Here is a 25,613-nt window from a genome sequence, read left to right as displayed (position 1 = left end):
TTGGTCTGATCCAAAAGTATAAACACTGTCCCACCTCCAGCCGATTCAAAAATGCAGGCTGCTTGAGGCTTTTGTCTTTCTAGAGATTCTACTGCTGTTGAAAATTTTGGCTATATTTAAGAAATATATTGTTTTTTTGCCCTTCTTACAGGCAAAAACTTCCATAACATTTAATATATATGTATGTAAGTAAAATATATTAATTAATTTTTATTTGATAAAGCTTTCCATGCGATTTTAAGTATCAATTGGTTTAATTAAAAAAAATATTTCTTTTAAGAGAGAATAGACTTTTGTAATACATTTCGGGGCCTGTGAAATGTCTTAAAAGCTATTCTCAAAACCTTGAAATACCTTGGAAAGATCAAACATATAATATATGATTTAAAGATTATATACTTAAATTATCTTAAAGAATATCAATTACTTTTAAACTGTATCACAGAATTAGTCCTCCTTTTTAAATCAGACCAACAAGTAACATTTTTTGAATTCTTAATTATTTAAGAGAAAACACATTTTATTTTCTCAAAAACACATTTTACTATACTCTAGGCATTTAGTTACCACAATTGTGTAAGTTCTCCCAATTCAATCTGAACCTTAAACTTTCACAGTTTGTAAGTCAAATTTTTAGCAATTCTTTATTAATAACCCTTTATATTTTTAAGAATAAATTTTAAAATCTAATAATTAACTTTAAACCATGTTTTTTCTGCCTGGGGAAACTGAGAAGCAAACTTGTAGGTCCTTAAAAAATGGCTACTGGCGGAAATTGGATTACCTGTTCTTCTGGGGGAAGGGCGTAGTCTATCCCTTCCGCCATTAACAAAGGGTGTAGCTTTAACAACTTTTTCATGGCAAGGAAAGAGACCTTAAACTTCCAGAGCTTTAAATTTTAGGTAGCAAAATTAAATACTTAGCATTTCTCAAATCAATAATACTTTTACATTTTTAAGGATACTTTTCAAATAAAATATAAGGCATAGTCAATTAATAGATTAACTTATATCATCTAGACTTCATACTAGGCATACTCAGATCAACATTTCATTATTTTAAATTTCAATACATTTAGATCATTTGAACTTAAAAGTTTTAAATTTCCAGCCAATAGGCTTGGCACAGCTGCTAAATTTTTAAAAGAATTTTTCCTGCTGGGGAAGTCAAGAAACAAACCCATAGCTATTCACATGTAAATTTCAATACATTTCCTTGGGAAATTAGCCTGTATTTCTTTCTCTGGTTCATCTCCGCCATTTTTAAGACCAAAAGAGTCTCGGGTTTTTATTCTGTACACAGCAAAAGGTCAAGTTCAGCTCAAAACTATGCACACTCGTTTTTAAACTGGCCCTTCCCCCTTACATGTGCACAGAAATCCCGGATGCATTTATGAATTTGTAAAAAGCTTTAAGTCATTAGCTGGAAAATAAATAAAGATGGCGAAGATGAGGTGAAGAAGTGGCTTTCTTGGGGAGTGGCGTCCATATTGGATCACCACGTGTCTCCCTTCCCCCACATCCTACTTACTTCGGGGGAAGTTTCAGCAACAGATCTGGCCGAATTTCTTTTCATGCTTAAAAGACAGACAGATCTTAAATTTTTTCTTTCTTTTTTGCTTTTCAAAATAATAACTAGCACCCAATTTGGCCAAGATTTGAACTTCTCTTTGAGTTCTTTTATAATTTTTAAACAAAGCATTGAGTAATCTCATTGTGGGAGAGCAGATAGCCTTGCCCTCTCCTGCCACCTTTGAATTTCTCCACACCAGAGGCGGCTTCAGCAGTGGAGTTTCATTTATTACAGATTTTAAATTCCAAATACAAACTAAGATTTTAATTTGAACAAGAAACCACATTCTTTAAGCATACAAACCAAAATTCTATAATAAAGTTTACTTTATATTTATAACCTAATTCTTCCCCATTAGCCTGGTTGAAAAAGACATTCCCACCCTACTTACAGATCGCGACTCTGCAGCTGGCCGTGGGCTTTTGAGTGTGGTGAATTTCCCTCACCTTTTTCCGGTGAATTTCCACACCTTTTCTCGGTGTATTTTTCCTCCTTCGCTCTAGGCGAAAAATATCATCTCCTCCAGAAGCTCCGCGTGGGCGCCAGATGTGGGATCCCTTATCGCATCCTGCGTGTTTCAGGGTTCCCATTCAGGTCCGGTTTCTGGAGAAGGCCGCAATCAAAATGAAGAGAAGCTAGAAAAGAATCAATTTGGGTAAATGGGGGGCCAGGCGGGAGCCCACCTCTAGTGGGAGGACTACTCACTGCTCTGGCCTTTGCCATCCCTTTTATTGGGGTTCTGAGATACACCCCAATTTCCTTTAGGCAGGAAATTCCAATAATAGACAATCAGCAAAAATTTACATATGATTAACAGGAGAGAGTTGCTTTAACTACCAATGTCTCAACTAAACAATGAGTGACTAGCTCTGACCATTCAGAGCAATTAAGGTTGACCAAAGCATTCCGGATTCCCTTTTCACATTTAACTTCCAAATGTCTCAATGTTTGGTTTCCGGCACTTTCCCTTGAAGTACTGAGGAAAGCAAACTTAATGGTAGTTGCATTTCATTAAAGGGATTCATTCATAAGTTTTTATATAAGTTTAAAATAGCATAATTTAAAATAATTCTTAAAAATAAGACCACAATTTTTAATCAGCTAAAAGTTAAGTGAGACCCCCACATCACCATAATGCAAATGAAGCTGGAAATCAGTCTTTGTGACTTTAAATTATGTGATTCCTGAATAATTATTTGAGTTACTGGAATTATTTCTGATTGTGTGTATAAAGTATGACTATTCATATTTAATATCATACTGTTTAAAATCTACATAACTAAAAAAATCGCATAAAATATATCAGGTTAGTACTTACCACATGCAAATTATGAAATTTTGAAGGATTAATTTTTTTTACAAATCAAGCACTTTACACAAAACCTGACTCATACTAAGTGTTAAAAGATGTTAACACTTGGTGTTACTGTTATATTCTGGAGCCCAACTCACAAATCCAATAATAAATGACATCACGGGGATGCAACCAACAGGATCCAGAATATGGAAAGTTCTAACAGGCAAACAATTCCATTTCTTCAGCAAATATTTTTCAAGGGAAAATAGAGAGCAGAAAAATTATACATTAAAAAAGAAAAAGAAACATATTAACCAAATGCTAGGCTTTGTTTTGATTCATATTCTAACAAAACAACCATTTTAAAAAATGTTTTTATAACTATGTATGGTGATAGATGTTAACTAGACTCACTGTGGTGATCATTTCCCAATATATACCAATATCAAATCATTATGTTGTACACCTGCCAGAATGGCTATCATCAATAAATCAATAAGCAGGTGCTGGTGAGGATATGGAGAAAAGGGAACTCTAGTACACTGCTGGTGAGAATGCAGACTGGTTGCAGCCACTGTGAAAAACAGTGTAGAGTTACCTTGAAAGTTTAAAAATGTATTTTGACCCAGGGATCTCACTTTGAGAATATATATGAAGAATCCGGAAACAGCAATCCAAGAGAATATACGCACCTGATGTTCATTAGCAGCGTTATTTATAATAGCTAAGATTTGGAAGAAGCCCAAGTTCCCATCAGTAGATGAGTGGATAAAAAAGTTGTGGTACAGCCTGGCCAGTGTTTCTCAATGGTTAGAGCATCAGCCAATGTATCAACGGGCATGGGTTGAATTCCCAGTCAAAGGCATGTAGCTGGATTGTAGGTTTGATCTCCAGTCCTGAGTGGGGTGCATGTGGGAGGCAACTGATGATGTATCTCTCTCATATCGATGTTTATCTATCATCTATCTATCTATCTATCTATCTATCTATCTATCTATCTATCCATCCATCCATCCATCCATCTATCTACCTACCTACCTACCTATCTCTCATCTATCTACCTCTCTGCTTCCACTCTCTCTCTAAAAATAAATGGGAAAAATATCCTTGGGTGAGGATTAACAATAAAAAGCCATGGTACATTTACACGATGGAATACTACTCAGCTTTAAAAAATAAGGAACTCTTACCTTTTGTGACAGTATGGATGGACCTGGGGAGTACTATGCCAAGAGAAATAAGTCAGTCAGAGAAAGACAAATACCATATGATCTCACATATATGTGGAACCTAATAAAAAAAATGAACTGATGGATGAAATAGAAACAGAGTCATGGATACATGGAACAGACTGACAGCTGTTAGATAGGAGGGGGAAGGGAGGAATGGATGAAAGAAAGGGAAGGGTTTAGTCAAAGAACATATATATATAACCCATACGCACAGACAACTGTGGTGATGGCCAGAGGGAAGAGAGTATAGGTACTGAGTGGAGGTGGGCAAGAAGGGGGGTGTGGAGTGGGGACATCTGTAATAATGCCAACAATAAAAATAAATGTAAAAAAAATATATGTGCTCAATACTTTCACGGTGCATTTTCATTAAAAATAGATCATTTTAGCTATTTCTTGATTTTAAGTAATGAGACTTAGAAATACATTAATATTAAACATTATCATTATTATTATTATTAATTCTTAAATGATTTAACTTTGGACTGTCATGTCTGTTATGTACTATCATCATTTATCACCAATCGTTACTTAAAAAGTCACTCTTTGCCTCTCTGGATAATTTACCTTCTTTTCAGAAAAGACTTTTATGATTATATCATTGTGCCTCATGCTAGTGGACAGAGGAACTATACATTAAAAAATAAAAAAACATATTAACTAAATGCTAGGCTTGTGCCTGCTGCTAGTGAGCTCAAGTCAGAAGTGGAAATCATGGGCCAGTTAATGTTTTAATCCCAGATTAAATAATATGCCCTAGATTTCTAGAGGAGACCCAGTTTAAGTATTCTGTACCCATAAATGCATCCATACTTATGAGAACATGTGACTAATATTTGTTTCCATAATCCATATGAAGAAACCAGAAATCTTACAATGATCTACTCGCTGCTATTAAACAATGTAAAATATTTCAAAAGCATATAAGGTCAGAGAGACTTTGAACTCACGTTGTCTAATCCCTTCAGTCTATTCAACTACACAGAGTGTAAACTGACCATGTAAATGCCAAGTTCATTAGGTAGAGCTATTTTTATCACCCAAATGGAAGACATCTCATATGAGTATGTTTCATAAAATGCGATTTTTTTCCATTGTCATAGCAAATAATGTAGTTAGTCCTCCAAAGCCTTATCTGAACAAGAGTGTAGGCTTTTCTATGGCTCCTTTCAAGATTACTATACAACCAAGTATAGTAATCAAACTTTTGGGGTTGAAATCTGAACTAACAGTATCTTATCTAAGTTTTTATTTAAATTACTTTACATATAAATTTAGGGACATTTTTGAATTTTTCTGGTATAATGCAGGGCAGCATGATGAAGGGCAGTAGACACTATCCTTTAGTGATTCATAATTTCAAAAGCAAACAATCTCCAGGCTACTTAAGACATGACATGCTGTTTCCTGCTAAATGAAAGATAACAATCATTTGACACTGCCATATGTTAACAATAATTTCCTAAGCAGAAAACAAAACAAAACACAAAAGCATTACTACAGATCAGGCGTCCTCAAATTACGGCCTGCGGGCCACATGCAGGTGTTTTTGCCGTTTTGTTTTTTTACTTCAAAATAAGATATGTGCAGTGTGCATAGGAATTTGTTCATAGTTTTTTTAAAACTATAGTCCAGCCCTCCAACGGTCTGAGGGACAGTGAACTGGTCCCCTGTTTAAAAAGTTTGAGGACCTCTGCTACAGATGGTTAGATTTAGCTTCCTAAAAAGGCAAACCCTCTTTCTGATAGTACAGTTTTTGATGTGATAACAGACACAATCTTCAGTAAGTAAAATAACTGGATATGTATAGCTATACCTGCCATTTTGAATCAGAGATAGCAGCATGAATAATGTCTAATTACCTGTAGACTGGCTCCAGAATATAGATTAGAAAATACGTGGTGCAAGACTGTGGATTCTATATACACCAGGACCATGTTACTAAAAACTCAATGTCATGAGTGAAAAGGTTTGTAGGGAGCCAACCATACTCTTAGTCATGCCCTATTATAATAGTTCTTACCCTGAATTCATATATTAAGAATAGGTTTGTTATAGCTAAAAAAAATAAATTAACATTAAGTATTGTCAATATGATGCCATTTCTCTCATTTTTAAATATGTAAAAATATTTTTAACAATTTTAATTTTTTTAAAATCACCATAATACTATCAATTTAACTCAACACACCGTTTTGTGTTTTGTGACTTCCTTTCCAAGCTTTGTCCTCACATATTTGGATAATTTGGTTCTCTGCTTTTCTGTTTAAGATTATTTTATAAGAATTTTCCATTATACTATGTAATGTACATAATATTTTACATTTTTAAAGTTGTATTTTATGTATAAATTTGTTTCCCTATTGTTTGGTATTTATGTTATTAGAATTTCACAACAATATTACAAGTCATATAAAAGGAAGTTTTTTACCAAAACAAGAACTGTCTTCTCTCTCTCTCTCTCTCTCTCTCTCTCTCTCTCTCTCTCTCTCTCTCTCCCTCTCTCTCTTATATAATAAAAGCCTACTATGCAAATTTTCCCCTCGGGTGGTTGTTTGACCTGGAGTTCAACTTGGAGTTGCTATGATGTGCATTGACCACCAGAGGGCAGTGCATGACATGGCAGGTGTCGGCGACACAATGCTGGCAGAGAGCAGCAGTGGAGGTACTGCCAGTCCCGAAGGGCCTTGACAAGAGCAGGACCATAATGAGATGGTGGAGCAGGTGAGCGGGCAGCGCCAGGCCAAGGTGGGTGCGAGTGGGGGTCTTATCGCCCTGCTGATTGCCTCACAGATGGCATCAGTGGCAGCAGCAGGGGATGGGACTATCACCTGACTCCCAGATGCTGAGGAGCCAGGGGGGGGGCCTGGCCCTGATCAATTACCCTGCAGGCAGGATGGTAGAGCAGATAAGGGGGCAGCACCAGGCCATGGCAGGGTGCCAGGCAGGGCTGTGGGGCTGTGAGGGTGGGGGCATGAGCTGGGGTCTGATCCACGCAGGCCACCCCGAGGGAACCTACCCATGCACAAATTCATGTACCAGGCCTCTAGTATATATAATATATCCTACCTAATAAAAGAGTAATATGTAAATTGACCCTAACTCCGCTACACCCACAAGCCATGCCCACCAGCCAATCAGGAGCAAATAAGCAAATAAACCCAACCAAGAAGGCTACAGCCACAGAGAACAGGAGGGAGGCTTGGGTTTCCCCGGTAACAAAGGAAGCCAAGCTTTCCGCCTGCCATTGCCAGCCTAAGCCTCCACTAAAGCCTACAAAATTTCAATTATAGAAGGTAAACAAATCCAAACAAATGGTGGCAGCCACTGAACTGGAAAGAGCAGGAGGCAAGGGTTGCCCCCGGAAATGGAGGAAGCAAAGCTTCTGCAGCCCTGACTGGCCTAGGCCTCCACTCCAGGCTACAAAGTTTCAATTATAGAAGATACATTAATCCCAACAGAAATGGCTGTGGCCAGGGAGTGAGCAGGAAGCTTGGCTCCACTCTAGGCTACAAAGTTTCAATTGTAGAAGGTAAATAAATCCCAAATACCAGGGCTTCTGCTTGGGTCACCAGGGGGCGTGGCCTGCCTGCAAACCACAACAGGTCCTTCACCCAGGCCTCCCCACACCCCAAGGGAACCCTCATCCTGATCTGGGATACCCTTCAGGGAAAACCAGGTGGCCCCCATCCATGCACCAGGCCTCTATCCTATCTAATAAAAGAATAATATGCAGATTGACCATCACTCCAACACACAAGATGGCTGCCCCCATGTGGTCAAAGATCCTGCCCCCATGTGGACCCAAGATGGCCATCACAAGATGGCTAGCAGGGAAGGGCAGTTGGGAGGGACCAGGCCTGCAGGGGAGGGCAGTTAGGGGTGACCAGGCCAGCAGAGGAGGGAAGTTGGGGGTGACCAGGCCTGCAGGGAAGGGCAGTTGGGTGGGACCCAGGCCTGCAGGGGATCGCAGTTGGGGGGGACCAAGCCTGCAGGGGAGGGCAGTTAGGGGCAAACATGCTGGCAGGGGAGCAGTTAGGCATCAATCAGGCTGGCAGGGTAGTGGTTAGGGGTGATCAGGCTGGCAGGCAGAAGTGGTTAGAGGCAATCAGGAAGGCAGGCAGGTGAGCAGTTGGGAGCCATCAGTCCTGGATTGTGAGAGGGATGTGCAACTGCCTGATTAGGCCCTGGTATCTGGGATTTATGTATCTTCTACTATATATATATATATATATATATATATATATATATATATATATATTCCCCCCTCTCCCTCCCCTATATGTGTGTGTGTGTGTGTGTGTGTGTGTGTGTGTGTTTGTGAGACGTGCTTTTCCTGTTAGTTCCTGCATTCTCTCTCCATACAGTCATGCAGGCCTAGCAGCCACCTGGGGCCCCACAGCATTGTGGGCTCTAAACACCAGCCTGGATATAATAAGGTAGCACCAGCCAGAGCCCAGCTGGGAAGAGAGACTGTGCTAGCCCAACAGGGACAAAGTTTGAACTGGACTAAGCTTTGAAATGGACTGAACCAATGGCACAGAATCTCTGGACCTTGGCCTTTGTTCTGGGCTTGATGAAGACAAGGCTGGACTTCTTCCATAGCAGGGCAGGGCTAAAACTGGGAGAGTCCTTTGTGTTTGCTCCAGCTTCAATAAACCTCACCACCCTACCTCATCCTCCCATGCGTGGTCCCACACTGCTTTTCTTGCAAAACCACAAGGACTCCATTTCCACTGGCAACACGACATGTGTGGGTGTCCGAGGAACCCTTGCTCTCTATGTATAGCTGTTTGCTTTTGACCATGCAAAGATGAGAGGCAGGACTGGATACTTAACCAGACCCAGAGCTGAAGCAGACATTGAAATTGAACTTTTCTAGTTGAAACATAAGCCCTATTAGAATGGTAAGTGCTAGAGTATATGCTAGGGTATTCTTCTGGTTCCACACTGCCACACTGGCCCCACGCTGGGATATTCTTTTCAATGAGAGGGTCAGAGTCTTCTTCCCTTCCAGTGACAGCTTCATAGAAACAAGTATTTTTGCACCCAGATTTCATATCATAATATAATCTTCAATTGATAAAGTACATTTTATATAAACAAGTTTGCCAACAAAAACCCTGAGTCTATGGTTTTTGAGCCAAAAAATATCTTGGAGACTAGTCTATGGGTATACTAGAGAACAACCTACTACTCATGAGCATTTGACCTTACCTTCAATCATATCAGAGGTGCTTACAATATTCTATAAGCTTCTGTGTATTTCCCAGCCTTGTCCAGCGTTAGGTTGGGATCATAAGACTAGTACCAGCCAGTGGAACTTGAAAGTGGGTGTTAGCTGTGTCTGCTTTGTCTTCTTCTGGAAGCCGTTGTTGAGGTGATGGTGTACAAGATGGAACTCCATAACCTGAGAGCCTTGAAGGGCTATGGAATTAAGTCCCTTTTATTGAATTAAACCACTGAGATTTAATTTTTAATGTAGGTTGATAAGATCCTACTACAACATAAGCTTTCCCTTCCTGGTTATAATGGAATGTTTAGATAAAGGAGAAAAGTTTATAAATCAAAAGGTTGAATCAGCTGAATTAATGAAAGTTAAGAGATGATGAATTTTTAAAATCTGTTTGTTTTCTTCCACCTGCAAATATATGTATTCCCAATGACTAGAAGAGCACACCTGTAGGGGGAGCTGTTCTGATCCACCTAGAATTCTCCATTTGGGACTGAAGAATTTATTCCCTCTGCTGCTGGGAATGTTGCTGCTGACAGCCTCAGCTGTAAGCCCTCCCCTGGAAATTCCTTAGGTGAGGCAGGCTGCTCACCCATTTCACCCCACTTCCCAGGGGGAACTTGTCCAGTGCCATCCCAGTGTGAAGCTAGCAAGGCCCTGAACCCCACACTACTTTGGGCCCACTCTGAAAGGCTCTTGGAGCTTCAGAACTCCCTGGGAGTTAGGCTTAGGACTTTTTGTGACTGTATGAAAGCCCAACTTCTAAAATCCTGCTTTAAAGCAGGGGGGAGTCAAGATGGCAGCCAGCAGGATGAGAATGTGAGTGAGTAAGTGAGGGAGCAAAAGGAGAGTGTGTGGATGTGTGTGTGTGTGTGTGTGTGTGTGTGTGTGTGTGTGAGAGAGAGAGAGAGAGAGAGAGAGAGAGAGAGAGAGAGAGAGAAACAGTTGGATCCTGTAGGAGTCTGGGGAGCCAGCAGACTGGGATGGGGAGTCCCTGCTACGACTGTGAACACTCCTGGGGCAGCCTGCTCTGGCACAGAAACTATGCCTTCTTGAAAGGGAGAGCTGCTGTGACTAGGAGCCTAGCCTCACCACCACCCAGTCTGACCTCAAACAACATAGGGACTCTATAGCCACTCCAGCCAAAGACCTGCTACCTTGTCTGCAGACCCACAGACACTAGAAACAGCCTCCTCAGCCACAGGCTCCTATGAGCCATGGAGTGCGCTCCCCTCCCACCAAGGCCACTGCTTCAGCCACAAGCCCCACTCGTGACTCGGCACCTGGACCCTCCTGTGACTCTCGGGGTGGCGACCCTACCACCAACCTGCTACTTCAGCTACAGGCCCCGCATAACTCGGTGACTGGACCCTTCAGTGAGAGCAAAAATGGGGAGACAAAGAAACAACCCACAAAGAAAGTAAAGGGGGAAATCTCCAGAAAAGGAACTAAATGAAACAGAGGCATGCAATATGTCAGAAAAAGAATTCAGAGTAAGGGTTATACAGTTCCTAAACCATATGGATGAGAAAATCAACAACTTATGTAAGAATCAAGAGGAAATCAATAATGATATAACTACAATAAAAAACAAATGGAAGGTTTCAACAATGAACTAGAAGAAGCGGAGGACTGAATTAGTGAGTTAGAAGACAGGGCAGAAAACACACCCAATCTGAATAGCAAGTAGAGAAAAAATATCAGAAAGCAGGAGGAGAGTCTAAGGGAGCTTTAGGACAACATGGAACAAAGTAACATACGTATAATAGAGGTGCCAGAAGGACAAGAAAAGGAGCAAGGGTTAGAAAAACCTATTTGAAGAAATAATGACAGAAAACCTTCCTGATTTGGGGAAGAAAAATGTTGCATAAGCACAGAGCATTCCAAACAAGATGAACCCAAAAAGACCCACATCAAGACTCGTTGTAATTACAATGGCAAACATTAATGACAAAGAGGCAATCTTAAAGGCTGCCAAAGAGAGACAGAGAGTTACCTACAAGTGATCTCCCATTAGATTATCAAGTGATTTCTCAACAGAAACACATCAGGCCAAAAGGGAATGGAATGAAGTACCATATTTTCCTGTGTATAAGGCACTTTTAAAAAAATGGTTAGACTTAACATCAAGGGGTGTCTTATACACGGAAGTCAGGCGAGGAGGGAGCCAAACATGTGTGTAGCTGCCCGTACCTTGTCAAACAGGCTTCCTTAATCATGAGCCTTATTGTTGATGCCATAATTGGAGGTAGAGGTGGAGGTGGAGGTGGAGGTGGAGGTGGAGAGTGCACAGATGCAACAGGGACCAGAGCATTCTGAGCCCATAAAGATGTCAAAAAATAAAAAGATAAATACTGGTAAGCGATTATCTTACCCTACAAAATTCAAAGTGAATGTAATCAGCTATGCAAAAGAGCATGGTATTGAGTTGCAGAGAGACAATTTGGACCTCGTCTCACTGAGTGTATGATCAGACAGTGGAGAAAAAAGGAAGAACAACTGCTTAATGCAATAAAGAAGAAGGCTTTAAGAGGAAAACCAGAAAAATGTTTCAAATATTGATTTCTTAATGTTTGGTTGGAAAAGTGGCAGGCATTTTATACATGGGGGTGTTTTATACACACACAAAAAAATACGGTATACAAAGTGATGCAAAGCAAGGGACTGAATGCAAGACTACTCTATCCAGCAAGGCTGTCATCCAAATTGAAGGGGAAATCAGGAGCTTTGCAGATTAAAAAAAAGGCTAAGGGAGTTTATCACTACAAAGCCAGCAATGCAAGAAATGCTAAAGGGACTGTTGTAAAAAGAAGAAGTAGAAAGAGAAGAAGGAACAAAGGCATAAAGAATAAAAATGACTACCAAAAAAGTACCTATCAATAATATCCTTAAATGTAAATGGATTAAATGCTCCAATCAAAAAAACATGGAGTGGCTGAATGGATAGGAAAACATGACCCATATATATGCTGTCTATAAGAAACTCACCTCAGAACAAGGGGCTCACACAGACTAAAAATGAATGGATGGAAAAATATTTTTCAGATAAATGGAAATGAAAATAAGTTGGGGTAACAATACTTATATCTGACTAAATAGACCTCAAAGTGAAGGCCATAACAAGAGATAAGGAAGGCCACTTCATAATACAAAGGGATCAATACAACCAGAGGATATAATTCTGGTAAACATATAGGCAAGCAATGGAGGAGCACCCAAATACGTTAAAAAAAATTTCTAGAAGATATCAAGGAAGAAATCAACAGCAATACATTCATAGTAGGGGACTTTAATACCTCATTGACACCACCAGATAAATCCACTAGACAAAAAAATCAACAAAGAAACAGCTATCCTAAATGACTCACTAGATCAGATGGACTTAATTGGCATCTTCAGAACATTTTACCCCAAAGCTGTGGAATGTAAATTCTTCTCAAATGCACATGGGGCATTTTCAAAGATAGACCACATATTGGGACACAGGCAAAGTCTCTTCAAATTCAAAAAGATTGAAATCATATCAAGCATCTTAGAAATTACAATAGAATACTATTAGAAATCAACTGCATTAAAAACAAAAAATTTTCAGACACTCAGAGGCTAAATAGAATGTAATTAAACAATGATTGGTTACCAAAGAGATCAAAGGAGAAATAAAAAAACATCCAGGAAATAAAGGACAATGAAAACACAAAAATCCAAAATCTATGGACACAGTGAAAGCAGTACTGAGAGGAAAATACATAGCATAATAGGCCTACCTTAAAAAAAAGAAAAACTGGTAATAAATCAGCTAACCCTACAACTTAAAGAATTAGTAAGAGAGCAACAAGAAAAGCCCAGAGTGAGCAGAAGGAAGGAAATAATAAAGATCAGAGTGGAAATAAATGACATCGAGACAAAAAAAAAAAATACAAAAGATTAATAGAACTAACAGCTGGTTCTTTGAAAGGATAAACAAGATTGATGAACCTCTAGCCAGGCTCACCAAGAAGCAAAGAGAGAGGAGCCAAATATACAAAATCAGAAATGAAAAAGGCAAAATAAAAAAAGATCCCACAGAAATACAAAAGATTGTAAAAAAAAAAATTATGAACTACTCTATTCCAACAAACTGGTCAACCTAGAAGAAATGGACATGTTCCTAGAAAAATACAACCTTCTAAAACTCAATCAGGAAGAATTAAAAAAAAAATGTGAATAGGCTGATTACTACAGAGGAAATTGAGGCAGTAATCAAAAAACTTCTAGCAAACAAAAGTCCTGGGCCAGATGGCTTCACAGGGGAGTTTTACCAAACATTCAAAGAAGAAAGAAAACCTATCCTCAGACTATTCCAAAAAATTCAAGAGAAGGCACACTTTCAAGCTCTTTCTATGAAGCCACTATTACCTTAATTCCAAAACCAGATAAAGACCCTACAAAGAAAGAGAATTGCAGGCCAATATCCCTCATGAACATAGATGCTAAAATCCTCAAGAATAGATGCCAAAAATTCTAGCAAATTGGATCCAGCATTACATTACAAAGATCATACATCATGACCAAGTGGGATTTATTTCAGGGATACAATGATGGTATAATATCCACAAATCAATAAATGTGATATATCACATAAACAAATTGAGAGATAAAAAAATCACATAATCATGTCAATTGATGCAGAAAAAGCATTTGACAATATCCAACACCCTTTCCTGATAAAAACTCTCAGAAAAGTGGAAATCGAGGGATCATGCCTCAACATAATAAAAGCCTTATATGAAAAACATACAACCAAAATCATACTCATTAGCTAAAACTAAAACCAGTTCCTCTAAGAACCAGAACAAGACAGGAATGCCCACTTTCACCACTCCTGTTTGACATAGTACTGAAGTGCTAGCTATAGCGATCAGACAAGAAAAAGAATTAAAAGGCATTCAAATTGGAAAAGAAGAAGTAAAACTGTCATTATTCACAGATGACACTGTACATAGAAAACCCTAAAGGCTCCATCAAAAAACTACTAGACTTAATAAATGATTTTGGCAATGTAGCATGATACAAAATTAACACCCAGAAATCTATGGCTTTTTTTATACACCAATAATGAACTCACACAAAATGTAATTTAGAAAAAATCCCATTTACCACTGCAACAACAAAAAAATTAAGATACCTAGGAATAAACTTAACTAAGGAGGCAAAAAACCTGTATTCAGAAAACTACAGGATATTGAAAAAAAGAAATAGAGGAAGACATAAACAAATGGAAGAATATACCATGTTCATGGATTGGTAGAATCAACATCATTAAAATGTCCATACTACTCAAAGCAATCTATAGATTCTATGCAATCCCCATTAAAATACTCACAGCATATTTCATAGACCTAAAACAAACTCTCTAAAAATTCATCTGGAATAAAAAAAAAAGACCCCGAAAACTACAGCAATCCTGAGAAAGAAGAATAAAGTAGGAGGGATCTCAATACCAGATTTCAAGCTGTATTACAAAGCCACTATTCTCAAAACAGCCTGGTACTGGCACAAGAACAGACATATAGATCAATGGAATACAATAGAGAACCCAAACCACTATGCTCAATTAATATTTGACAAAGGAGGCATGAACATACAATGGAGTCAAGACAGTCACTTTAATAAGTGGTGTTGGGAAAATTGGAGAGATACATGCAAAAAAAATGAAACTACATCACCAACTTACACCATACACAAAAATAAACTCAAAATGGATACAGGACTTAAACATAAGACGGGAAACCATAAAAATACTAGAGGAATCCACAGGCAGCAAAATCTCAGACATATGCCAAAAGAACTTCTTCACTGATACTGCTCCCAGGGCAATGGAAGCTAAAGACAAAATAAACAAACGGGACTACATCAAAATAAAAAGCTTTTTTACAGCAAAAGAAACCATCAACAAAACAATAAGAAAGCCCACTGTATGGGAGAACATATTTGCAAATGTTATCACTGATAAAAGTTTAAATTCCAACATCTACAGGCACCTTATACAACTTAATAAAAGGAAGATAAATGATCCAATAAAAAAATGGGCAATGGACCTAAATAGGATCTTTTTGAAAGAAAACAGAAGGTAGGCCAAGAAACACATGAAAACATGCTCAAAGTCACTAATTATCCGAGATGCAAATCAAAACAACAATGCAGTACCATCTCACACCTGTCAAAATGGCTATCATCAACAAATCAACAAGCAACAAGTGTTGACGATGATGCAGAGAAAAAGTAACCCTCGTGCACTGCTGGTGGGAATGCAGACTGGTGCAGCCACTGTGGAGAACAGTATGGAGTTTCCTCAAAAAACTGAAAATGGAACTCCTATTTGACCCAGTAATCCCACTCCTAGGAATATATCCTAAGAAACTAGAAATACCAATCAGAAAGGATATATGCACCCCTATGTTCATAGCAGCACAATTTACAATAGCTAAGATTTGGAAACAGCCTAGGTGCCCGTCAGCAGATGACTGGATCAGAAAACTATGGCACATCTACACAATGGAATACTATGCTGCCATAAAAAAGAAGGAATTCTTACCTTTTGCAGCAACCTGGATGGAATTGGAGAACATTATGCTAAGTGAAATAAGCCAGTCAATGAAAGAAAAATACCACATGATCTCACTCATTTGTGAATAATAAAGAACATTACAAACTGATGAACAAAATGATAGATACAGAGGCAGTAAAGCATCAAACAGACTGTCAAATTACAGCAGGAAGGTTAGGGAGATGTAGGTGAGATAAGAGTTCAATCAAAGGACTTGTATGCATGCATATAAGAATAACCAACGGATGCAAAACATTTGGGGGTGAGGGCATGTATTGGAGTGGGGGGCGGCAATGGTTAAGATATGCACACATATAATACCTTAATTTTTTTAAAAAAGCAAAAAACATTTAAAAAAATAACATAATGTGTAACAATATGCCAGGCAAATAAAAATAAATTAGGGGCTATTGTCACAGCATTCATAACAAAACATATTAAGCACGATTAAGATGAACATTATGATGTTTAAAGTCATAATTCACAAAGAGCACATAACATTTGTTGATATCTATGCATCAATTAGGAAAGCAGCAACCTAAAGACAAATTTAAAAAGAGAATATTGTTACACATCTCGAGCATTCAAAAACAATAGACACAATAATAAGAACTTAGAAAATTAAAACACAATAATCAGTTACATAAAGTTTATACATATATTTTTAAAGTTTTTTTGGTGGGGGGTGTTAATAACCAAGTTGTTAAGTTTTATTTATTTAGTTTTATTTTTTATTGAGTTTTAGAGAAAGAAGAAGGGAGATGGATAGTGAGATAGAAACATGGATGAGAGAGAAACATCATTGATAGTCTGCTCCTGCACACTCCTTACTGGGGATCAAGCCTGCAACCCCAGCATGTGCCCTGACCAGGAATTGAACTGGCGACCTCTTGGTTCCTGGGTTGTTGCTCAACCGCTGAGCCACAACTCCTGGGCTATGTATATATTTTCAACTCTGTACACCTATAATAGAGAAAATATATTCTTCACAAATGGTCATGAGATATTTATGAAAACTGATGATATATTATATCACAAAGCCATGATGGTTTTCATAAAGTAGAAATAGCACACTCTATTCTGTATATACATAGTAAAAATTAGAAATTAATAACAAACAAAAAAGCCTAAGTGTTCTTTTACTTAGAAATGTAAGAGCTTCTCAAAAATAAATCTTGGTTCAAAGGCAGATACGAATTAAAAAATGTTATTTCTGCAGAAAATTATAATAAAAACATGACATACATGGTGGTATTTAAAGCAGTAATTTGTCTAAAATTAATGATATTCTTACAGACATAAAGCAATAATCAAATTTCCAGCTCGAAGGCTACAAAATGAATAACACCATGAGCTGAAAGACATAGAGTAAGAAATTAATACGAAGCAGAGGCCACCTCACCCCCCGCCACACACACATGCACACACGTTTCCTCAGTCTGGCCTCGGTGTCTGCCACCAAGCTCTCCCTCAGCAGATCCCGGGCTAATGAAGGGTAACATAGTCATCCTTTGCCAGGGGCTCTGGTATTATTTTGAGCTCCTTTAGACCTTCTCTTGGATCTGGAATTGGAGAGAACTGCTTCTCTTACATCCAGCCCCTTAGCCCAGGAAGAGTTTCACAAAAACAGAATTCCAGAGCAGCTCCCCACTTACTAGGAAACTGTCTCCTCCCGCGCGAGTGAGTCAGCTCCATCTGCTCTGCATTAAAGAGGGTCCTTAGGTTTCTGCAAAGGTGTTTTCCCAAAGATGGAGAGGACAGGTGAGAAAGAACTAAGTCTGGACAGCTCCAACGGAATGGCAGATGTTCCCAAGTCTCAAAAGTAAGAACTAATGCCTGGCTGTCAGGGCTGGGTGGGGAAGAGACCACCTGGGCATGGGCGCACTCCCTGCCTCCACCTCTGTTCAGGGCACACTCTTTGCCTCTCAAGCTCTGCCATCTCTCAGGTGAGACACCGTCCCTGCCCCCATAGGACTACAGATTTTTTAATGGGGTAGTTTTAGATATATTCACTATAAGAATAACTTATAGTCAACTCCCATTTTAAACACAATTTTATAAGATCATTCTTTTGTTTGAAGTATTTTTCAAAATTTCCAAACTTTACATATATGTGGATTATTGTCTTTAGTATACTAGTAGACAATAATTAACCCTTTGCACTCGCTTGCTTTTTTCTTGATTCCTTTATTCTACTCGGGATTTAATTTTTTAAATACCCCAGATTTTACAAAGTGCTGCAGTAGAAAAAAACTGGACTTTCTTTTCATACAAACTTATTTATTTGGATTTTTTTATACTTCAAATTATTGATACATTCAAAGAGTATAAAAAGAGCTGCTACCGATGCTAACCGTGTCGAGTCACACTCGACATCCAAGTGCAAAAGGTTAAAACATTAGAATTCTAAGTGTTATCATTTTTATTTTTAAATTTCTGGTTAAATCACAATTAAATTTTTTAGTAAAATGCTCTAAGTGTATATGTTGCCATTTTTTTAAAATGTGTAATTTATTTTAAATTGCTTTTATAAAATTTCTATTATTTTTTTATTTGCTTTACTGACTAATGCTAAGTAGATATTTCTGTACAATGACTGTTCACGTTAAGTACATCAGGATTGGAGAGTTCCTGGAAGAGACCCAATCATCACTGGACACAGGAACGTCATCTGTCTCCAGGCAGGCAGTTCTGTAGCTGGTTCAGATGAAGCAAGAGCTTCAGATCAGCTCACAAACATCTGCTGGTTCTATGCCATAATCTCAGCACAAAGTCCTCATCAAATAACCTGCTCAGTTTAGCTGAAGATTCCCTTGGGCTAAGGTGAAAGCAGACCTGTACATAAAGGTAATTTTGAATATCTTTTCATTGAAAAATCATTAGGGAGCACTTTATTTCAGAGTCATTTAAAGTCACTAGTTCATACACATAGGAGCTGCTGGTGACAAAGAACTGGTGGAAATGATATTCTTTTTAAATATATTTATTGATTTCAGAGAAGAAGGCAGAGGGAGAGAGATATATAAACATCAATGATGAGAGCGAATCATTAATTGCTGCCTCCTGCACGTCACCACTGGGGATCAAGCCTGAAACCTGGACACATGCCAGATTGGGAATCAAACCATGACCTCCTGATTCACAGGTCGCTGTTCAAGCACTGAGCCATGCTGGCTGGGTTGGTGGGAATGATCTATATAATCCTACATAATGAAAGGGAAGTATGCAAATTAACCATCACTCCGCTACGCCCACGATTGGGCCAGCAGGAGGCGTGGGGGCGGGACTCGGGGTGGCCAATCGCGCTGGCAGCGGAGACTCGTGAGTGATCCCTGGCAAACCGAGCAGGCTTGGGCTGGGGGTGTCTCAGGCTGCCAGGGCCTCGCCCCCAAGCGCGATGGCTCTCAAGCCGGGCCGGTTTGGGCTGGAGTCTCAGGCCACCAGGCCACACCCCCAATCCCTGTGAGTGATCCCTGGCAAGCCTCACAGACTTGGGCTGGGGGGTCTCAGGCTGCGAGGCCTCGCCCCCAAGCCACGTGATGGCTCGCAAGCTGTGCCAGCTTGGGCTGGGGTCTCAGGCCGCCAGGCCACGCCCCCAAGCCACGCGAGTGATCCCTGGCAAGCCGCACAGGCTTGGGCTGGGGGGTCTCAGGCTGCCAGGGCCACGCACCCAAGTCGCACGAGTGATCCCTGGCAAGCCGCACAGGCTTGGGCTGGGACCCCCCCAAGCCGCGCAATGGCTCGCAAGCCACGCCGGCTTGGGCTGGGGGTCTCAGGCTGCCAGGACCTCGCCCCCAAGCCGAGCTGCTTGGGCTGGGGTCTCAGACCGCCAGGGCCCAGCACCCAAGCCGCAGGATCCCCTGGCCATGAGGACAGCTTGGGCTGGGGTCTCAGACCTGCAGGGCCTGGCACCCAAGCCGTATGATCCCTGGCCGAGGCGGCTGCCTGGGCTGGGGTCTCATTCCTGCAGGGCCGGGCACCCAACTGCATGATCACCCAGCCAGCAGCAGCGGCAGGGTGGTGCACCCCCACCAAGCTATCTTCAGGCCAGTGAAGGCAGCCTGGGCTGGAGACACACACCCCCACCGGGCTATCCACAGCCAGGCTGAGATGGCAGCCTGGGCAGAGGTCTCAGCTTGGCTGGGCTGAGGCAGCAGCCTGGGCTGGGGTCTCAGCCTGGCCAGAGCCCCATCCCCTGCCAGCGGTGGCAGCCTGGGGTCCCAACCATTGAGTCACACCAGTCAGGCAGATATGGAGGAATCTTAAATGTTTCTTTTTTTATAATATATATTTTATTGATTTTTTACAGAGAGGAAGGGAAAGGGATAGAGAGCTAGAAACATCTATGAGAGAGAAACATTGATCAGCTGCCTCCTGCACACTCCCCACTGGGTATGTGCCCCCAACCAAGGTACATGCCCTTGACCAGAATCAAACCTGGGACCCTTGATTCTGCAGGCCAATGCTTCATCCATCCACTGAGCCAAAACAGTTAGGACTGTCCAATATGCTAAAGAAAAAACCCTATCTAATAAAGAGGGAATATGCAAGGGAGGGCATTTGGGGGTGACCGGGGTATCAGGGGCTGGCAGGGAAGTGGTTAGGGGGTGATCAGGCTGGCAGGCATAGTGGTTAGGGGCAATCAGGAAGGCAGGCAGGCGAGTAGTTGGGAGCCAGCAGTCCTATATTGTGAAAGGGATGTCCGACTGCCTGTTTAGGCCCGATCCTAGGGATCGGGCCTAAACAGGCAGTCGGACATCCCCCAAGGGGTCCCAGATTGGAGAGGGTGCAGGTTGGGCTGAGACACACACACACACACACCCATACACATACACACACACACACACACACACACACACACACACACACACACACGTGCACGAATTTCATGCACCGGGCCTCTAGTAAAAGCATAATATGCTAAGTTTTTGGTTGTCGGTTCAACCAATCTATCTAATAATAGAGTAATATGCAAATCATCACTCCGCTACACTCACAAGCCACGCCCACCAGCCACGCCCACCATTCAATCTGAGTGAGTATGCAATTAAACTGAAAACATGGCAGCAGCCCCGCCCCCCAGCCTCTCCAGGTCTCTGGGAGTTGGAGAAGTCAGGTGCCAGCGCCTGAGGCTGGCTGCAGCCACAGAGACCAAGAAGCCCCCTGCCCCATGATCCCAGGCTGCAGCCAGCCTCAGAAGCCTCAGGTCCGCCCACCCCATGTCCTGGGGAGACGGAGAAACCGGGCCCCAGCACTTGAGGCTGGCTGCAGCCACAGAGACCAAGAAGCTGCCTGCCCCGTGATCTCAGGCCTCAGCCAGCTGGAGAAGCGGTTCACCCCACATCCTGGGGGAGACAAGAAACCAGGTGCCAGTGCCTGAGCCTGGCTGCAGCCCGGGAGATGAAGAAGCCGCCTGCCCTGTGATCCCAGGCTGCAGCCAGCAGCAGAAACCTCAGGTCCGCCTGCCCCACCTCCTGGGGGAGACTGAGAAACCTGGCCTCAGCGCCTGAGGCTGGCTGCGACCTGGGAGATGAAGAAGCTGCCTGCCCCGTGATCCCAAGCCGCAGCCAGCTGGAGAAGCCGCCCTCCCCACGTCCTGGGGGAGACAAGAAACCGGGTGCCAGTACCTGAGGGTGGATGCGATCTGGGAGATGAAGAAGTCACTTGCCCTATGATCCCAGGCTACAGCCAGCTGGAGAAGCTGCCCACCCCATGTCCACCCGCCCCACGTCCTGGGGGAGATGGAGAAACCGGGCCCCAGTACCTGAGGCTGGCTGCAGCCCGGGAGATGGAGAAGCCGCCCACCCTGCGGTCCTGGGCACCAGTACCTGCGGCTGGCTGTGGCCTGGGAGACAGAGAAGCCACCAACCCTGCGGACCTGGGCACCAGTACCTGCGGCTGGCTGTGGCCTGGGAGACAGAGAAGCCGCTCACCCTGTGGTCCAGGTGCCAGCACCTGCAGCTGGCTACAGCATGGTAGATGGAGAATCCGCCCACCCTGCAGTCCCGGGCACCAGCACCTGTGGCTGGCTGTGGCCTGGGAGACAAAGAAGCTGCCCACCCTGCAGTCCTGGGCGCCAGCACTTGCAGCTGCAGCACAGGCGAAGCCCCCTGTCCACCATCCCCTAAGGCTGCAGCCAGCCTGGGCGCCTATGGCTGACCAGAGGGAGGGAAGCCCGGATCCTGGGTGCCTGTGGTCAGCTGGAGGAGGGAATCCTGGGTACCAGGTGTGGGCCGAGGCAGAAGTAGTTAGGGGCAATCAAGCCAGCAGGGGAGCAGTTAGGGACAATCAGGCTGGTAGGCAGAAGCAGTTAGGGGCAATCAGGCAGGCAGGTGAGCGGTTAGGAGCCAGCAGTTCTGAATTGTGAGAGGGATGTCCAACTGCTGGTTATCCCATGAGGGGTCCCAGATTTGAGGGTGCAGGCCAGGCTGAGGGACACACTCCCCGCTGCCCCCCTGTGCACGAATTTCGTGCACTGGGCCTCTAGTCAAAGCATAATATGCTAATGATCTGTTAAGGCCATTCAATCACTCGCTATGACATGCACTGACCACCAGGGAGCAGATTCTCCAACTGGTAGGTTAGCTTGCTGCTGGGGTCTGGCCAATCAGAACTGAGCAAGATGGACCAGACATGCCCTGAAGCCCTCCCGCAGTTTCTCCCTGGCTGGTCAAACTCCTATGACCCTCCCCGGCCTGGATCATGCACCAGTGGGGTCCCTCAGCCTGGCCTGTGCCCTCTCCCAATCTGGGACCCTTCGGGGGATGTCAGAGAGCTGGTTTCAGCCCCATCCTGCAGGCCAGGCTGAGGGACCCCACTGTTGCATGAATTCATGCACCAGGCCTCTAATATTTAATGAAAAGCAGAATTACTTTCTTTGCAAGGTCCATCTGCTTCCTTAACTTGATCCTTGTGAGAGGCCATGTGACCGGACATCAGTACACTGGCCTTTGCATCACAACAAGGTAGCCCATGACCTACAGTTCTCCCAGCTTCTGTATTTGCAGCCAGAAGACCATGGAAGACTTCCGTGTGAGAGCACGTTGTACACACTGGAGCTCAGCAGACCTGAGTTCAGCTTCCTTGAGAAAGCTGCGCTGGGCGTTCCATGGGGATAAAGTGAAATGGAGACAGAAAGGTGAGTAAGATCCGTGCCAAATATGGAGGCACTCCGACTCTCACACACAAACCCATTTACATCCACTCAAAACCCAGAGAACCCTGTGCAAATTGCAAAAAGAGCCATGAATACTTTGCAGTCTGTTAAGCACCCCCTGATCTGAGCTTTTGTGGGACTTGCTTTGACTAACAAGAGGGAGTGGAAGCGATGCTGTGGGTTCTAGGTTAAGCTCAAGAGGCCCTGCACCAGGGAGCCTTCCAGCACCTTCTGAATGAGCCTCAGTCAGCCTGCTGGGTAGCAAACCCACACGAGGGAGGCCCGGCAGCCCCAGCTCAACCACTTGAGGCTGCAGAACTGTGAGGGAGCCCACCTGAGGGGACCTGAGCCCAGCCCTGAGCATGAAGACTGCCCAAGTGGGCCCAGCATACTTTACTCTTACAGAACCAGGAGAAAACCATTAAGTTTTGGAGTAGATTGTTATATGGAAACATCCGCCTGATGCCACCCTCTTCAAAGAAACCCTATTTCCAGGTGATTTCCAGGGCTCCTGTGGCCCACAGCCATCACTGCCACAGGGAGGAGGTCCAATGCATGAGGGAGACTTATGGGCTGTCACTGGGCTAGGCATGATGTTCTCATACCATTACCTTTAGGGGTATTTGTTATTACATAGTAGTTCTCATCTGGAAATACATGCTCTGTGCTAGGTACTGTGCTGTATTCGAACCTTATAATTTGTAAAATTATAATTTCATGTCATCATAGAAACTATCAGAGTTTTCACACCGTTTCTAGGAAAGAACCCTAAGTTTCCTGTATTTTGAGGATTTGCCCAGGCAGACACAGCAGATTAAATGAGAAGTAATCTGATTACTTGTTCATTTGATAACAAAGCCCGTCTTCCTTCTACTTTGCCACTCTGGGCTTTGCCTTGTATGAAACATCTTTAACGACTTCGGTGGTGGAGGTCTTGGCCTTTGGAGTAGAAGCTCCAATGCTTCATAAGCAAGGCTGAGTCGGGGAAAGTAGCTGTTAGTCAGAACTTGAAGAATTTGAAAATACACAGGTTTTAGAGGCTGTTATAAATGTTAATTACAACAAACCTGAGTAGTGTCTAAATAACTTTTAATATATTTTTATTGATTTCAGAGAGGAAGGGAGAGGGAGATAGAAACATCAATGATGAGAGAGAATCATTGATTGGCTGCCTCTTGTATGCCCCCCACTGGGGATGGAGCCTGCAACCCCAGCATGTGCCCTAACTGGAAATCTAACAGTGACCTCCTGGTTCATAGGTCGACACTCAACCACTGAGCCATGCCAGTGAGGCTCAAGTAGAAGCTCTTGGTTTGCAAGAGCAAGCCCCCCAAAAATTATAAGGTTCAAATATCTATCCTAATTATTTCAGCGCACTGGATTCTGAATCCACACAGAAGGAGACCCCTCCCCAGCAAGGCCTCATGGCTTGCCTTGTGACATTTTATCTCTGCCTCTGACCAGCTGTGTGAGCCTGGGCGCCTCACCTCTCTGCTGCAGGGTCCCCTGATAAAATAGGACTGGCATTGGAGCATGGCAGGTACATTTAAGGAGTCCTAGGAATTCATTCCAAGTGCAGTGTGTGTATATCCTCACAACAACCTAACGGGGTGCTGTCAGTGCCCCCAGCCAAAGGAGCACACCTGTGGTGAACAAGCCGATGTTATGTCATCGCAGTGAGGGAGACACTCACTTTGGGGAACTGTGAGGCATCGCGGTCAGAGGGTGCTGGAACCAAAGAAGCAGAGTCGGGAGGAGACGTCTGTTCAGAGAATTAGTGCAGGACCAGTTTACACAGTTGTGGGGAACTGGGCAAGTCCAAGACCCACAGGCAGCCCACTGTCAGGAGGGCAGCTGGAACTCTCAGAGCAGCCCCAGCTGCAGCGGAGCAGAATCCACTCCCTCAGGGAAGCCTCATCTGCGCCTGGGACTCTTTAGCTGACGGATCGGCTCAGTCACATTATCCAGCATGACCTCTGTCACTCAGTCAATGGGTTATGGGCCTTAGACACATCTACAAAATATCAACATTTGATTGACTATCTGGGGACTATAACCTAGCTGACACATAAAACTGATCATTAACCTCAGGGTTTGGGCTTGTAGGTGATCTTGGGAAGGATTTGAGAAATAGAGACTTTGTTCTTAATAGGAAGTGGGTGCTGGGGTAGGTAGTTCTATGTATAATTGGGCATCTTAATACATTTTACCTGCAAGGAAGGAGGACAATACTGAAGCTAGAGCTCTAATTGGAAGAGACTCAGCAGTCAGCTCTGGCCCGGTAGCCTCCTCTGTATATACCAAGGTTGCGGGTTCAGTCTCCGGTCACATACAAGAAGCAACCAATGAATACATAAATACATGGAACAACAAATCAATGTTTCTCTTATTCTCTCTCTCTCTCTCTCTCTCTCTCAAATCAATCAATTAAAAAAGATAAAAAGGAGCAGCAGTCCTTCACGTTACCCAGGAGAGAGGGGTGCTTGGCTGCTTTTGTGGCTCAGACAATGTCCATGTTTTGGTTATTTAGGCTGTGA

General features: G+C 42.7%; 1 protein-coding gene across 2 annotated transcripts in view; it reads right to left on the bottom strand.

The window, feature by feature from the left end:
• The window catches only part of LOC307105299 (HLA class II histocompatibility antigen, DQ beta 1 chain-like), a 141,272-nt gene that overhangs the window by 68,764 nt on the left and 46,895 nt on the right, over positions 1–25,613 (bottom strand). The gene's annotated exons all lie outside the window — the stretch shown is intronic.

This window comes from Cnephaeus nilssonii, assembly GCF_951640355.1.
Source record: "Cnephaeus nilssonii genome assembly, chromosome: 9".
Classification (NCBI taxonomy): domain Eukaryota; kingdom Metazoa; phylum Chordata; class Mammalia; order Chiroptera; family Vespertilionidae; genus Cnephaeus; species Cnephaeus nilssonii.
The sequence above is the reverse complement of the archived record's forward strand: the minus strand, read 5'-3'. Positions and strand labels throughout refer to the sequence as shown.